The sequence below is a fragment of the Enhydra lutris genome, unplaced genomic scaffold (assembly GCF_002288905.1).
Source record: "Enhydra lutris kenyoni isolate GAN:26980312 unplaced genomic scaffold, ASM228890v2 scaffoldscaffold144, whole genome shotgun sequence".
Taxonomy (NCBI): domain Eukaryota; kingdom Metazoa; phylum Chordata; class Mammalia; order Carnivora; family Mustelidae; genus Enhydra; species Enhydra lutris.
The window spans coordinates 165,847-182,908 of record NW_019154228.1 but is presented as its reverse complement, the minus strand read 5'-3'; positions in this window follow the sequence as shown (position 1 = coordinate 182,908).

The window sequence follows — 17,062 nt, the reverse complement described above, 5'->3', positions numbered from 1 at the left end:
GGGCCCCAGAGCCTGAGACGCCGGCGCAGGCGCAGAGTGCGCCTGGGGGGCGGGGGCGGAGCCTGGCTGGGCGGCCGCGCTAAGTGGGCGGTGGGGCAGGGCCCTTCGGGGGCGGGGCCGTGCCGGGGGCGGGGCCAGCACTCGACTCGCCCCTGGGGGGTCGGAGCGGTGGTGGGGGGAGGTTCTCCCGCTGCGACAGAGCCTGGAGTGCCTCATCTCTGCACAGCGGTATTAGTATCTGGATGTGGCCTGCGCACCCCCGGGCTAGGGACCGCACAGAATAAATCGGGCTGCTTTAGAGCTGTCGCATTTTATTTGTTTTTATTATTATTCTTTTTTTTAGTAGGCTCCACACCCCAGCGCTGAGCCCAACTGCGGGGCTTGACCTCAGGACCCTGAGATCAAGACCTGAGAGGCTGGAGAGTCGCAGGCTTAACACTCAGGCACCTGAGGTGATGCATTTTAAACTGTGTTCAACAGTAACAAATTGTCTGCCACATTGAACCAAAACATAGGAAATCAGAGGGAAAGTTCCCATAAATCCTTTCACTGGGGTGATACACAGCAGATTCCTAGACACAGTGTTAAATAGACATGTGCTCGGGCTTAAAGTGCCCCAAAGTTTAGAATTAAGAACTGGGCTACTAGCTGTCATTTAGAAAGTCCTGTGAAGCTGTGAATGCGTATGTAATATACAGGAGAACGCGGAGCCCAGGGCGTACCACTGGCCAGACCGTCCCCAGAGTGACTCATTTATTTCTCCAATGATTCCATGAGATGCTGGAATGCTGTTCTATCACCGTTTGACAGATGAGAACATTGAGGCCCAAAGAAATGTGCCCCAAACCACACAGCAAGCAAGGAGAACAGATTCTCATGCAAGAAACTGCCGGCCGGGGATGCCTGGGGAAGAGCCGGTGCTTTTCACTGTCTACCTTGTGCACCAGCGTGAATTATTCTAGTCTTGGTCAAGTCCCGCTTCTGTAAATGGGGAGTATGAGCAGTCCTCCTCTCTGCGCCCCCGCCCGCAGTGACACCCCAGGCTGGTGGCACCACCCTGCTCGTGGGGCCAGTGGGCAGCTCTCTGGGCTGGATCCTCCCTGCTGCCTTCACAGAGCTGCCTGGCAGCTACTCTTCCCAAAGCTCTGGCAGGAACGCCACGCAGATCTCCTGGAAGCTCCTTCACCTGTACTCGGGGCCCTTCTCCAGGCCCCAGAACGTGCAGGCTTCTGACCCTGAACTGAGGCCAGCAGCCACCAGAACTGGGAGGGACCAGGGGTGTCCTGGCCAAGCACCTTGCTTTTCAGGGGAGAGGTCACCCACATCACCCCTAAGGTCACTTTCCGTGCCCTCCGTGCTCCAACACCAGCTACGTCTGCCCAGGGCCAGAGGGCAGCAGCCGCACAGAGTGCCCGCCCTCAGCAATGGTTGGGGTGGGGGGAACAAGCGGGGCTGTAACTGCACAGAAGGTCGTAAGTTGCAATGGAGGAAGTGCGCAGCGCGGGCTGGGTGGTAGGGTGGGGGGGGCTGTGGAGGCAGGGGTGCTGGAGGGAGCTGGTGCCTGGGACAGGAGCCCCGCCCAACTGGGAAGGGGATCTTCAAATCTCAACTCCAGGAGGGTCGGTGGAGTTAGGAGTGGGTGGGTGGAGGTGGGATTTGCATTTGGAAGACGTCACTGGGCCCCAGAGGAGGAGAGCCCCCCTCCATCCCCCCAAAAAACTGGGTACACCCAGTTCCTGCCCCATGGGCCCTGCCCGGTCCCTGCCAGGTTCCTGTCCTGCTCTGTCTCATGGTCAATGCTTTTATCCTCATTATTCCCATCTGGTAATCTGTGTGCTCAGTGAGCTGTTCCGTAACCTCCCAGTCACTCCGCAGCATGGGCCCCTGGGGGCACATTCCCAGCTGGGGGCAAGCTCAGCGACAGGACCCTCCACCCTATTTCGGCTTACAACTCTAAGTGACCTTCTGGGCCATTAGGTGCCACACAGTTTGCATTTTTGTGCCTTTGGGGGTGACTTCGCTGTTGAAAACAGCCCCCTAAGGGGCACGAGGGAGGGCTGTCCGTGTTCCTGAGCACAGGGAGGCTGTGGCAGAGCAAATGCGTCAGGGAGCTCCGGCGGCTGTCCATGGGATGTTACTGAACCAACAACATGTTTTAAGTAAGATGTCTTTAAACAGAAGCGCGTATAAAACAGACTACGTATCAAGCGGTGACAAAGGCCTCGTGAGCAGAGGCCCACAGAAACCGAGCCCTGCGCCTCCGCGGCATCCTGCTAACTCCCTGTTCCTCGTCCCCGGGGGCAAGCAGAGCACGCGCACCGCGACCCCAAACTGGCTGTGTGCACCATGGCTCGGTGGCACTCGTATGGGGAGGGGCTCTCACGCCCACGTTGACCCTAGGAAGTAGGTTATGGTCCCTGTTTGCACTTCACGGGAGTAGAAGCTGAGGACCAGAGAAGCGTAGGCGCCCACCCAAGGTCACACGGCTAAGTGACCGCTCTCAGACCGAAGCCAGGCATCCCGGTTCCACTGAACCCACGTGCTCCTTGTCCTCCTGGGTCCCCAAGGCAAGGACTGAGTGCCGTCCATCTCTGACCCTCAGCGTCCTGCCCATGGCCTGGCAAAGCAGTAAGGACACTTGGAAAGGAGGTTGAATGAAATTTAAGACCCACCTCACTCAACGTGCAAAACCCCACCCCAGCTATCCACCCACACTGGGCTCCAAGGCCACCGCCACCTTCTACAACAGGCAAGACAAACTGGTGTCACTTCAAAGGGCCTGGTGCTGCCTCCCCAGAGCCTTAAGGCCAGAGGTGGGGGGGGCGGGGCCTGTGATCGTTCAGTAATGTCTGTCACAGACGCTGGGGTGGAGGGTGGTTTGTGAGTCTTCAGACAGACAAAGTCCACATTCTTGGGTCACCATGACTTCAAAGATGTCAAACTTTCAGGGCGCCTGGGTGGCTCGGTCGTTAAGTGTCTGCCTTCGGCTCAGGTCATGATCCCAAGGTTCTGAGATGGAGCCCCACGTCGGGCTTTGGTGGGAAGCCTGCTTCTCCTGCTTGTGTCTCCACTTTCCCCATGTCTCTCTGTCAAATAAATAAATAAAATCTTTAAAAAATATATCAAACCTCCAGAAAGTTAAAAACCTTACAAATATGGAAAAAGCAAGGGCTGGAAGTTTATTGAATTCATTAACAAGGAAACCACAGGATGGTAGAGATGGTTGCTGGGTGGGGGGCAGGGGGCCTGGCTGGCTCATTTGATGGAGCATGTGACTCTTGATCTCAATGTTGTGAGTTTGAGTACCACACTGGGTGTGAAGTCCACTTAAAAGCAAAAAAAAAAAAAAGAGAGAGACAGTTGCTGAGTGCAATTTGAGGAATCAGTTATTTGCAGAGATGTGAAGAAGAGTAGATTGGCTGGTCAGATGCGAAACTGTTCCTTGTTCTCCAGGACGAACGTTTAACCTGCGATGATCTTTCTGCATCACAGAAACCGACAAGTTTGCACGGAGATAGTATCGCAGACCCAGAGCCTTCAACCAATGGGTAACAGAAACCCAGAACGCGCAGAACCCCTCCCACAAGGACTGGCAAACTTACATGGAAGGGGCCAAACCAAGCCCTCCTCTTGAGTTTTTTTTCTTCCTTTTTTATTACGGTAAAATAAACATAACTTGAAAACTGCCATCTTAGCTTACGATTTGAGTGGACAGTTCGGGGGTATTAAGCACATTCACACCATTGTCAGCTGCCGCTGGGGTCCACCTTCAGAACTTTCTCATCTTCCCAAACTGACGCTCTGTCCCCAGTAAACATGGACCCCGCCTGGCCCCTGGTGCCCACCATCCGCTCCATCTCTAGGAGCCCGAGGGCTCTGGGGCCCCCGGGTAGGTGGGATCACACAGCGTCTGATGATGACCAGCTCATTGTCCTCAGCGTCGAGTCCCCAAGCTTCATCCATGCGGAGGCCGGGGTCCGAAGTCCCTTCCTCCTGAGGCTGAGCAGTAGTCCATTGTAGGGATGGACCACGTTTTGACTGTCCACTTGTGCACTGATGGACGCTGAGGTCCCTTCCACACTTTAGCTGCTGTGAACAGCGCTGCTACGGACACAGGTGTGCAAATGTCCTGGATCCTGCTTTCCACTCCCAGCGGCGTACCCCCAGATGTGGGATTGTCGGCTCATACAGGAGCCCTATTTTTAACCGGTTAGGGAGCTCCGTGCTGTCTTCCAGAGCGGCTGCCCCAGTTTGCTTTCTCATCAGCAGGGCAAGAGGGTTCCAGGTTCTCCACGTCCCCACCAACACTTGTGATTCTCTGATTTTTTTAAAAATAGGTGAGTGGGTGTGAAGCGGCTTCTCGCGTGGCGTTGATTTGTGTCTCCCTGGTGACTGGCGACACCGAGCATCTTCCCGTGTGCGTGGGGCCTCTGTCTTCCCGGGAGAGACGCCTGCTCGGGCCTTTGGCCAGTTTCTCATCAGGTTGGAGCTGTGGTTCTTTATACATTCTAGACTAAACCCAACAGCGTCCCCCATTTCTCGAGGCGGCTGGTTTAGAGCTGTGGCTGCAGAGAGGAGGAGCTGGGGGTCTGGGTGGCCTGTGGAGCCATGTTTCCACCTGGCTTCATGGAAGCTGTGGGCCCACCTCGCCTTGAATTTGAAAGCCATCCTTGGATGGGCCTGGTCAAGGACCCTGCGGAACACGACGATGAAATGGCAGGCCACCGCCCTTCCTTACCAGCTGTGGGTCATTCTCCCCAACAGTGCTGGTGGGTCCAAGCAAAGCCCCACGAGCTCCACTCAGTTCCTGCCCATCACCGTGACCACAACAGCTGGGGTGGGTCTGCTTGTCAGATGGGACTGAAGCCTTTGGGCAGGGAGGTGGGCCTGGAAACTGCGAAGACCCCTGCTCTGGCCCTGACCCCTTCCCCTCCCCCTGCGCACGGTGGGTGGGTGGGGGGCGGTGCTTAGCTACCTCCCTGGAAGATGGGCGAGGTCCCGGAGAGAATTAGGAGAACAAGGTACCGAAGCCAGCTTCTTTCCTCCAAAAGGACAGGGCCCCTCCCTGCCCCTGGGGCCCAAGCTCCGGTCAGCCCCTGAGCTCATTCTGGAAGGGTCTTTGTCTTCCTCCAGGGGCATTTAGGCAAAGCTTCTCAGAGCACAGGCTGGTATTCAGGCCTTCAGACTTTTTTTTTTTTAAGGTTTTATTTATTTAATTGACAGAGAGATAGCGCAAGTAAGCAGAGAGGCAGGCAGAGAGAGAGAGAAACAGGCTCTCCGCTGAGCAGGACCGCTCGATTCAAGGACCCTGAAATCAAGAACTGAGCCGAAGGCAGCCACTTAACCAACTGAGCCACCCAGGCGCCCCGAGGCCTTCAGACTTTGTTTAAGCGAAGGAACCGCCCCCCCCCCCCAAACTCTGCCCCTGGAGCCAGTATTGTCTCTAAGTGCTGGGAGGGGATGGGATGGGAATTTGCCTCTTGAACTGTCTAAACAGGGGGAGGGTGACAGCGTGAGGGCTTCCAAGGAGGCTCTGGGCCACCTTCAACCCAACACCTGCCTCCCCCAGGCAGAGAAAATCGGTAGTTTTGTAATTCAAAATGTAAACTTCCCTGACAACCTAGCAATCCCAGGCCTGAGGTACTCCCAATAAGTCCTGAGAGGGAAATGATTGGGAGAGCTGATGGCCAAGAGCTGGGACCCAATGTCCCTTAGCAGCAAAGAAGAAACAAATTGCAGGACGACTTCTCAGCAACCAGAAGGACTGGACAGAGGTCTGGGCCAGCAGCCGTGTGGACCAGCCGCTGAGCGGTGACACAAAGGTCCCCGCGGAGGGCAGCTTCCCGGCTGGCTGGTGGCTGGGAGGCTCCGTCGCTCCTGGTGCTGGTGTCAGAAACCAGCTCGCTGCTCAGGGGTGGGAGCACCCGTGGGAAAAGAGCGGGGCCCTCTGGGGGTGATGGAAGCGTCCCGGGCTGACCGGGGTGGTGCTGGACACTTGGCTTCATACAGTTGTCGAAACGCACTGAACTGGGGCATTAGGGGGCTCAGTCGATGAGGCATCCGGTGTCAGCTCTGGACCGTGATCCCAGGGTCCTGGGATCAAGCCCCGCATCTGGCTCCCTGCTCAGCGGGGAATCTGCTGGAGAGTCTCCCTCTGCCTCTGCTGCTCGATCCCGCTGCCCGTCTCTCACAAATAAATTAAAAAAAAAAAAAAAAAAAACTGCAGTGAACTTGTGCCTTTCATCATGACTGAATTACACCCTGTGCAGCTCGCTTTGAGGGGGCGCACTGACCCACAGAGTGTGCGCAGGAACCTGGAAGGCCTCCTGGGAAGCGACAGAAGCCACATCCCAAGGGCCACACCTTGGTGCATTCCATGAACCTGAGATACCCCGACGGGGCAAATCCGGAGACGGGAAGCAGGGTGGTGGGTGGCAGGGGCCGGAGCAGGGAACAGCCTCTCACCCCGCACGGCAGCACCACGTTGGTGCTGCCCGGCTTCAGGGGCACGTCTGGTGCCAACGTCCCCCGGAGGGGGCCTGGAGGGGCAAGGAGGGAGCTGCTGCTGGCCCAGGGACCCCGAGTGCCATCTGGCACCCTCCAGGCGCAGAGGGTTCCCGTCCATGTCCTTCAGCAACTCCCGAAGGAGACCGGGACTGGCGCCTGCAGAAGGCCTTCGCGGGCACCCCCGGGCATTTGCAACCTGCTGGTGGGTGACTCAGCCTGACTCCGAGGACAGCCACTCCGCTGATGGAGGATAGAGAGTCACGAGCCTTGCAGGACATCCTCAAGGCATGCAGAAACATCCCGGCGGCCTGAGTCACCACAGGACTTGGACCGGGAAAGGCCAGGGGCCAGGGTCTGGGCTTCCTCCAAGCCCTGGACCCCAGCTCCAGAACTGTCCCAATGGACAAAGCTGTCCTCCCTCTACTCCTGGCTGCCTCGAGAGCCATCCAGGTGTGTCTCCGGGGTGAGGCTGAGGCTCCCTCCTGCCTGGTGCAAGCCGGCCCCTTCCCTCTCACGCCCCTGCTCTGTGCTACAGCGCCCTGGGTCCACCGACAGGGGGAGGGGGCAGTGAGGAGGGTGGGGGGCACAGAAGCCGCTGGGAGCTGCTTTTCATCCTCTGGCTCTTGACTGGGCTGCTGAATTCATGGATTTTCAAAGTATAAATAAAATCAGTCCAGCCTGATGATGACAACGCCCTGCAAATCAAGAGGCACGCAGGCATCCAGGAGTTCGGTTAGAATCTTCTAGAAGACAACTTATGCAACCATGCGGACACGCATATGTACTCTCCCCCGCACTGGCCACCTCCAGCCACAGAGAGTCAAAGGTCGCGTGGGCACGGTCCATTTCTGCGGCATAACCAGGACAGGAAACTGTGGAAACAGGCAGGTTGTTGGTTGCCAGGGCCCTGGAGGAGGAGGAGGCCAGCGCAGAGCTACAGCTAAGGGGCCCAGGGCTTTACTTTGGGGTGATGAGCACATCCCGCAATGGAGCGGGTGGTCTCGAGCCCTGCGAACCGTCCCTCCAAGTCCCCAGGGAAGCCCTGGGTTGGGGGGAATCCAGCGCGGGGGGAGGGGTGTGAGGGGCTGGGGGAGGGCTCTGGGCTCTGGTGTGAGTGGGGTTCCTGCTACCCTCCCCATTTGCCAGGTGAGAAAGCCAAGGCCGGCTTGGCCCAGGGTCTCCTGCCGGTACGTGCGGAGCTCAGACGAGAGCCCAGCACCGGCACTGGGGGCAGGTGCGGCCCACACCACCCGCGGATGCCCCCAGATGCTTATGACACGCCCTGTCTGGAGGCAGGCAGATGAGGCTGCGCTCCGTTTTCTTTTAGGTTAAAAAAAAAAAACATCTATAACTCATATACCATCAAATTCACAATTTAAAAGCATCGAATTCAGAGGTTTGGGGGTAAATTCAGGGTTCTGCAGTCATCACCTCTGCTCATTCCCGATCGGTCTCATCGCAGTGGGGGAACCCCCAACCCCACGACAGCACCGTGCTCCCCACGCCGCACAGCCACAAAGCTTCCTTCTGCGGGTTTGCCCGTCATTCGGCAGACGCTGGCTTATCTGGTGCCATGTGACGTCTACCGGGCTTGTCTACATGGTAGCCAAACCGGCCTCACCCCGCGTTACCGCTGAATAATGTCCCACTCTGCGGTAGAACACCCTTGCTTTCTTTAACTGTCAGTTGACGGGTATTGGGTTTTTTTCCCACCTTTGGCCATATGGAAAATGTTAGTGCCCGGACTTTTTTCCTTCAATGCCCGTGGTTCTTGGTGACATCACTTCGGAGAATGACCTTCACCGTCTAACGGAACTTCTGTTTCACTTGTTACGGTGTATGGTCTGTCTCTGTCCCACAATGAGAACTCCAAGACCTAAGGGATTCCCCAGGACGTAAACTGGCAGCTGGCCCCAGGGAGCCCTCAGGGGACGCTTGTGTGAATGGTCACAGGCACGGCCCTGTCTCTCAGCTCCCAGACCCCATGAGTAGCATCACAAGTCCCCCGTATCCGTCAGCTTCCTGGTGGGAAACAGTCCTGCTCCAGAGAGCTTCCCGGGACATTAGTGAGGAGGCTACATGCAGGGAGCTGGGGCCTTGCACGGCCTGCGGGGAAGGGCTGGAGCTGAGGGGCCGAGGAGGGGTGGGGTGGGGGCCGGCAGGAGCCCTGGTTGTAGAACTCAGAGCTGGGAGCCAGCAGAAGTAGGCACTAGGGGCTCCGCCAGCCACGGACCTTCGGTTAGCCAAACCCAGGAGAAGGGACCAACCTCCAGGAACCTGAGCCTGGCCCACCATTCGCAGGTCTGGCTGTAGGGGCACATAGATGGCATAGGACATCTGACTCAGGGGACAAAATGGAGGCTGGGGGAGGTGAAAAGACCCCCCCTGGCGCTGGGCAGAGCCGGGGCTCAGGCAGAGGCCACGAGGCCCTGGTCCAGGGCCTACATCACCAACAGCACGGCCTCCCCAGGGACTCCAGGGCCTCCAGGCTAGCAAGCCAAGTGTCCAGAGCCAGATTCCAGCCTTCTGACACAGCAAGGCAAAGCTCTCATGCAGTTGTCCTGGGCAGGAGCTCAGGCCTGGACAGCCACACCCACCACACCTGTCCTCCTTGGGACCAACCCTCCCTGCTTCCCAAGAACCAGGTGTGACACCTTAGGCAACCTACTTTTATCCTTTTTAAATTGCTTTCTCCTGGGTACAAGGGGGCCCTGATCTCCGAGTGTGCCTCCATTGTCCCAGCTCCTGGGGCCCGGTACTCACGGGCCTCCTGCCTTCTGGGGCTTCGAGGCCCGTCATCGGTTCTAGCTGACCAGTTGTCAGTGGGAGCAATATTTTCTGCCTCTGGAACAGAGCTCTAAGGGCTCCCAAATGCTCATGGGGGATGGGGCGCCGGTGAGCCCCCGCCCCCTACCCGGCAGGGAGCACGTAGTGGGACCAAGATACAAACCTGCACGGATTTGAGTGGCTGAGCTTGGGGAGCTGCTTGTGACCGTCGGTCACCTGGCCCGTCCTGACGGACAGGTGGGGAGTCATCGCTGTCTGCGGGTCCAGGAGCTGAGCCTAAGCGCCCCGCACACGTGCATACCCAACAGGTGATTCACGGAGTCGGGCGGCCCTCCAGCCCCTGCGTCCCGGCCTGACAGTGTTCACTCAGCACCTCCCGGCCCTGCCCTGCCGCCCGCCCCACCTCACCTGCCTCCCCCGTGGCCTCGAGGCCCTGCCCACGCAGGCCCCAGCTCCTCCCCTGGGCGCTCCTGAGGGCTCATTCTCCCCTGCAGCTGGATCTGGCCGCCTCGGGGACTCAGTCCACACTCCCTCCTCCCACCCGAGCCAGGGTCCCAGCTGTCACCTGGGCAGAGGTGGGCAGGAAATAGGGGGCCGTCATGGATTCAAAAGATTTACAAACCTATCCCGCGGTCCTAGAGCGGGTCCTTGGTTGGACAGATCGACCCTGAAGACATTTGGAGGGACAAAGGGGGCAGATTTGATTGTGGGTGGGAGTCAAGGGACATCAGGGCACTCGTCTTCATCTCATGAGATGAGACAATGAGGTTGTCCTCTGGTAGGAAAACGTCCTTACTCTTCACGAGATATACCAAGTACTGAGGGGTAACAGGTCCTGATGTCTGTATTTTACTTGAAAACACCTTTGGCAAAGACAGAAATAAGTGAAACAACGTGGCAAAATGTGGCCAATCACGGAACCCACGTGCTGTGCGTCCCACTTCTCTAAAGCCTGTAAATCTTCACGAAAAGGGAAAGATACTGCACGAGAGAAATTTAAGAATACCTAGTGTTACCGTGCACGCCTATATGTTAACTTGTTCTTATGATTCAATGCACATAGAAAGCACAGCAGGACACCACACAACCTTGAAGCCGCTGGGGGAGGGGCACCCCGCGGTCTCAGCCTCTCAGTTGGAGGTGGCAGCGGCCTCCGTTTTGTGTCCGTCCTTCCTTTGTTGTGACTGTCAACCCAGCAACCCCAACACGCGTTAAGTACTCTCATCTTAAGGATAATTTTTACACCACTCTGCTCAAGACACAGGGCTTTCCCAGACCCCAGAAGCTGTCAGGACACCCCACCCACCCACCGCCCTGCACTTCCTGCCGGAGCAGGAGCCGAGCTGGTCTTGAACTTGATAGAAGGGGGTCACACAGAGCTCCCTGTGTCCGGCCCCTTTCAGAGAGCACCCTCTCCAGCAGGGGCACCCACCCCCCGGGGCTTTGCAAAGCAACGCGGGCACATAGGGCATATGGACCTGTATGGGTTTGTCCGGGTGTCTAACTAGATGTATTTTCCAGGTCTGCTTGCTTGTGAGTTTTATAAAACTGGCGTCACCGTGTAGAACAACACAACACAATAGTCCAAGAAAGTGAGAAGCTCACCCGTGCGGGTGACTCTATAGACAGGCGATACGGGATGACGGCAACGGCCACGGTAAGTCCCTTCGAGTCCTAGTACAGAAGCTATACACGCAGTATTAAAAATAACGATGACTAATAAACATGTTAAAATACACACAGTAGGAAGAGATACAGACTGTGACCAAAATACCGTAAAACATGTGTGTGGGACGGGAGCTTAAGCAGACGGGTTTCGTGTGTGGCTGAACATAAGTTTTCGGTTTAAAATAGACTTTTGTGACTATAAGGTGTGTGTGGAGGTCAGAGGGTAACCACGAAAAGCTCCTAGAGAAAGAGGAATCAAAGCAGATCCACGTTGAAACAATGGAGACAGGCAGGGAGGACAGACAGCAGGGAAGACAGAGGGAGAGGGAGACAGTGCCCCTCGGCCAGGTCCTCCGGGCCAGCAGCCAGCGTGCCAAGTTGGGTTACAATCCCATCAGTGTCCTCGCAGATCCATCATCCTACATGGATTAAATGCCTCTCCGCCGTGGAGAGGTTGGTGGATGAGAGACCCAGACCCAACTAGCTGACAGCTAGAACCCTCCTGAGACTTGAGGCCTGCCGTGGCCCGCCCAGGAGAGGAGCACTCCAGGGAGTCCGGGGGCTGCCCTGGGGGTTCTCACGGCGCACCCGTGCCGGTACCCACCCCCACCTCCTGAGCCAGCGAGCTGTCTTAGAAAATACTCCGCAAGCTACGTAACGGACAAACGAGCAAATTCTTCCTTGTCCACCAGGCTCCCGCACTCTCCCCTCCATCGCACGGGGAAACCCAGATTTTCTTCCATTCACTTATCCGTCTCAGTACTTCTCCTCCATAATGGTGTCTTTCAATTTTTCTCTCAACTTCCTAACATCTGCCTGGTTCCCTCCTTGAGCAAAATCTTTAACACTCTTGGTTTTTATAGCTCTGTGAGTCATGATTTTCCCTGTTTTGACCGTCTTTTAACAATAGCACGGGAAGGGTGTCGCACATGCTTTTCTCATTCACCGTGGTGTGGACGAGCTCCGTTCCGGGCCGCGTGCGGGGCGGCTGCCTCCCCTGCTGCCCAGGCTGCCCCCCACCCCCCGCCAGCTCCATCCTGGAACCTGCTTTGCTCTGACCATGGCCCGACAGCTGGGTCCAGACTTGTACCATTAATGTCTCACTCCTGTTTCCTCACATGAGTCTCTCTGGGACGCATCTGGGGGTGGAATCGGAGGGACATTACAAAATATGCCAACCCACGTTCCTGAGGAGACGCAAAGGGGGACGCACCCCTCAGAGCTCCCCTTGATTCACCCCTCCCCCCATGGGCCTGGGACAACCCTTGGCACGCCGGACAGGTGCTCATTTCAAAGAGCCCCACCTGGTAGCAGGCCAGGTCCGAATGGAGGAGGAGCTGCCCACGGGGACTGCCTGGAACAGCACCTGGAATGGAGTGGGTGCTCCGTGAGCGCCTGTACAGTGGATGGACGTGGGAAGGTGTGTGTGCCCAAGGCGTGCAGCCAGCTCTGCGTGAGGCCACAGGACCTTGGCTCTGCCCTGGGCAGGTAGGACAGGAAAGCTGAGGGAGCCTGGGCCGCCACACGTCTCCAGTGTGGGGTGGGATGCACGGATGGAGGTCTGTCCTACCCTCTCCTGGTCCTTTGTCATGCCCAGAGGCGGAGGCCATGAGTCACCCACGGGCTGCAGCTGTGGCTAGGGAACCTGGAGAACAGCTCTCCTGCTTGGGGGTGTGCTGAGAGTGCCCGTGGGTCCTGCCTCCTTGCTGGGGCTGCTCCTCGGCCTGGTGACTCTGGGGAAGAGGGTCCTGGGCTGCCCCCGCACCGTCTCACCTGCCCGTTGCTGTAGGGCCACATGAGGTCAGTCAAGCGTCTGCCTGAGAAGGCGCCCTGCTTTCCCAGCTCTGAACCCCAGAAGCACCCTTCCCATCCACACGGGCAGAGGCTAGCTTGGGCACATGCTCCCGATCACTGTGCGGAGATGTGGCTTCCACAACTGCGGCTTCCACAGCCGAGGCTGCCCCCCCGCACGCGGCTCTCACACCCCGAGACCCTGGGCTCAGCCGGGCCTCCCCACCAAGTCCACACCTGGGACAGGGTCACGGGTCCTCACCCTCCAGGACCCGTCTGGTGGGAGCCCCCCGCCTTGTTCCCGGACCAAGACAGGCCTGCAGGGGCCTCTATAGGACCAGGGAGAGCCCGGGGAGCTGCAGAAGCAAAGGCAGAGGCCTGAGATGGGTTCATGCTTTTGAGTGACAGATGCGTCCCGGAGGTTGAGGGGTGGGGCTCTCTGCCCCAGCCTGGGGGTGGGTACGGGGGTCACCCCGTGACAAGTCCCCTCTGACTCCTCCTGCGTCCTCACCCCAGACACCTGAAACTGGGCTCTCAGCAAAAATGTGTTTGGAAGTCCACGTTCACGGCAGCTCGGGGCCCTGGGGTCTCCCTTATGCAGTGGGAGCTGCCGGATTTTCCAAGCTGCCCACCACAAGACCTCGAGTCTCCTGTGCTTTTTGTGGAATGTGGACGGACACTCAGTCACCTAGAGAGGTGGGATCTGTCCCCATCCTGTGGCTCAGGGCGGCCCAAGACCTCGGCAGGAGTGAGCCCACCTGACCTCGGAGACAAGGTCACAGAAGTGATGCGGTCCCCCCACCTGCCGCCATATGAGGCCCCTGGGCAGCTGGCACCACTGCCCCCTGGGCTCAGCCACTGCAAGTCTGGACAGCTGCCACGGCGGAATGTCCTGCCGAGCCCAGAGACGTCCGGACACAGGACAGGAGTCCTGTTGCTACTATAAGCCCCAAGATTTGGTGACCGGTCACGGCATCTGGCAGATGCCCGTGGAGAGAGGGCAGTGGGTGCCAGTGCCGTGCCTTCCTCTCATCCCCGCAGATGCACCAGGTTCCTGTCGCCCTTCATCTGCTCAGGGAGGGACAGCAGAGCCGGCAAGGGCTTGATTCCCAGCTGCAGGCACATGGCGGGCTGGGGCTGCTGGTCCGGTCCCCAAGATGGGGAGGACTGCCCAAGCACATCCGATGGCCGCCCCCACATTCACCCACCAGACATAGAGCCTCGGGGATTAGCTCCGAGCATGGTCCCCTGGGTGCCACTCCCAGGCCCCGAGCCCCGAGCCCAGCCGCGGCGGCTCACAGCCCCTCTCCAAGGGAGACGCAACCACATGCCCTCCCTGCATGACATGAAGAGGATCCAGATGAGTGTGTATTTGTAAAGTGCAGAACAGGACCAGGACAGTACCATTGTACTCTTCTTTGGGGTGAGGAGCCCCCCAAGCCCCACAGCCTGCTCCCAGGGAGGTGGCAAGAGAGGGCACAGCGTGGCCGAGGTCGGAGTCTGGCCTTGTGGCCCACGCTCCCACGTGTGTCCACAGAATGTCTGTGTCCCCCCCGGAGTCTTCCGGTGGGCACCCCGCCCCCAGAGGAATGGCATTTGGAGGCAGGATCCCCAGGGTGGTGAGATTAGATGAGGTCCCAGAGGTGGACCCCCCGTGGACCAGTGTCCCCGCGCAGAGCTCAGGACCTGCTCTTTCCCCGCAGACACAGCGAGAATATGCTGTTTGTGAGCCAGGATGCGCAGGACAGAAGCCACCAGCACCTGTCGCCGCCCGATTCCCGCCTCTAGAGAGGTGTTGGCTATTTGGGCCTGTCTGTGGCACTTGCCGCACCGCCCGAGCCAAGCTGTGCCTGTGCCTCCATTTCCCCACCTGCCGGGGGTGGGGGGTTGTGCGGCCAGAACCGCTGTGTTCTGGACCCTGAAGTCACCTGTGCAGGTGTGTTTTATAAACTTGCCACCCACGCACACGGAGGCCGGCCAGCACCTGGGCCTGGCGTGTGGGACGAGGGGGGTCTTTGTCCTTGCCGCTGTGGTGCCCGCCCTCTGGCCTTTCTCAGAGGGGTCTCGGGCCTGTCACAGGGCTGCTGGTCCCCTGGGAAGCCACGGCTTCCCCGCACAGAACCAGCACAGCTGGGGTAAAGACTGGCTGAAAAATTCCTAATTCCACACAAAATGTCTGGGTGCCTAAATGGTGACTCACCTAAAATTGAAAGACTGTGTGGGCAGCATCATTCTGGGACATTCCTGCTGTTTACTTCTTCACGCAGTACGGAAGGGGCCGGGAAGTTTTAAGAGCAGTTGTCTTCAACCCAGGGCTAGGAGCACAGCCTGCATTAAGAACCCTGCTCCGTGCTGGCTGTGCACCCTGGGGACTTGGGGACCCTCTCTGGGCTGTTGCCTCAACTGCACAAGGGCCCAAGGTGGGCCCCCACAAAGCTGCAGGAGGAAAGTGGGACCCCGCTGGAGCGCCCCCCCCCCCACTGGGCAGAGGCAGCCGCGCCTCCGCGTCCAGGGTGGGCTGTGGACCTGCCTCTGCTATCTGGGTGTCAGGTAGGGGTGGGGTGTGGGGCGGCAGGCAGGTAAGTATGAACGTTTCTGCCCCTCCCTGCAGTCAGTGGCTGCAAGGGGGGGGCGGGACTGGACGAGCCCCCACCTTTGCAGGGAGGGAACCCCCATGGGCTGGCCCTGCCCTCTGGGTCCCCCTACACCCTAGACATCTGCACCTTCCTTCCCTGGCCAGCCTCTTCCATCTGACCACATAACCAGCTCCTCCCTTTGCTTCTGCCCATCCTGCTCAGGCTTTCCGGAAGCCCAGGAGAGCAGAGTGTCACACAGAGCTGGGGGTTAACACATGTGGCCGGTGCACCCACTGTGCTCCGATTGCGGGGGGCAGGGCTGAGAATCTGCATTCTACCAGGTCCCGGTCATGCCAGTGCCTGGGGTGCTCGCTCTAACGGGGCCTGGCAGGCCCTTTGTGCACCCACCCTCAGGCCTGTGGGCGCCTCTGGAATCAGAGGGGTCATCACCCCTCGCTGGGGAAGGGGCAAGGCCCAACACCTGGGGAAGAGGTGGGGGCGGGCCTGGGCTAGGAAGGGAGGATTGGCTGGGAGTAGGCCAGCCACACCCGTCACACGCCATCTCTCCTGACTGTGAGGTGCACCTCTCAGTGCCTCTCCAGGTGAGAGGGCGGTCCCCAGACTAGCTGCCCAGCCGTCTCCCTGCACATCCTGCTGGGTGGCTCCCTGGTTTTGGCCGCTGGTGTCCCATTGCCTCCCCGAGAACAGGCACTGTCTCGTTCTGCACGTCCCCTCAGAGCAGCAAGCGCACAGGGAGGGGCCTTGTCAGCGAGCCCGGGGCACACACGCCCAAGCCCCAGTTCTGAGATCCACCTGCAGGAAGCAGGCCCCTGTCCCGGGACCGAGCCGCAACTCCCCTGCCTGGGAAATGGGTGTGAGGACCGAGGGATGGGGATCGGGAGGTGCTGGACGGGAAGGGGTCAGTGAGCCCCAGCGAGGAAATGGGCATGACACAGGCCTCTTCCTGGAAGCCCCGGCCCCTCCCAAGGGCAGAAGGGTCTGGGGCCAAGTCTGCACGGCCCCTCCGGCACCGAGGGCATTGACCCTGCAGCTCCGGCCTGCAGGGCATCAGGGAGCGGAGGCTGAGCCAGGAGGAAGCAGGGAGAGTTCGTGTGTGTCTGAAAGGTGTCAGGAAGCGGCGGCCTCAGCCCCATCCTGGGGGCTCATGTGTGGGTTGGAGGCAGCTGCGGGATGGGGAGTCGGGGGTGGACAGGAGCAGGAGTCAGGGGTGGACAGGAGCCCCCAGGGGTGGGCGGAAGCACCAGCAGCCGCAGTCGGGGCGCCAGACCGGGTTGGTTGGTGCCGGCGACGGCTGCAGCTTGGCTCCACGCAGGCTGAGGTCCCCAGGCCGCCCAATGCCCGTCCCCGCCCCGCGTCCCCGGGCTCATCACTGCGTCCTGATGGTGCAGCGGCAGGCTCCCGTCCCCCCTAGCCTGGCCGGCCTGGCCTTGCGGAGTCTCCCCAGCTCTGCAGCGGGCAGTCAGCGCCCCCGCGTCGGCCGAGCGCCTGAGGGACAGCGCCCTCTGCTGGCCTCTTCGCCGCAGGGCGTGGGGGGTGCGACCCGGTGGCCTCTGCTGGGAGTCGGCAGTGCGTCCTTCTCCACCAGGCTGGGGCCCCAAGGCCACGTGTGGCACTGCAGGAACTTGGTCCGGGCACTGGAGGGGTGGGGGCATCGCCCATGTTCGGAGAGACCCCAGCCGCGCCCCCTCTGCCCTCTCGCAGGCCGTCGGTGG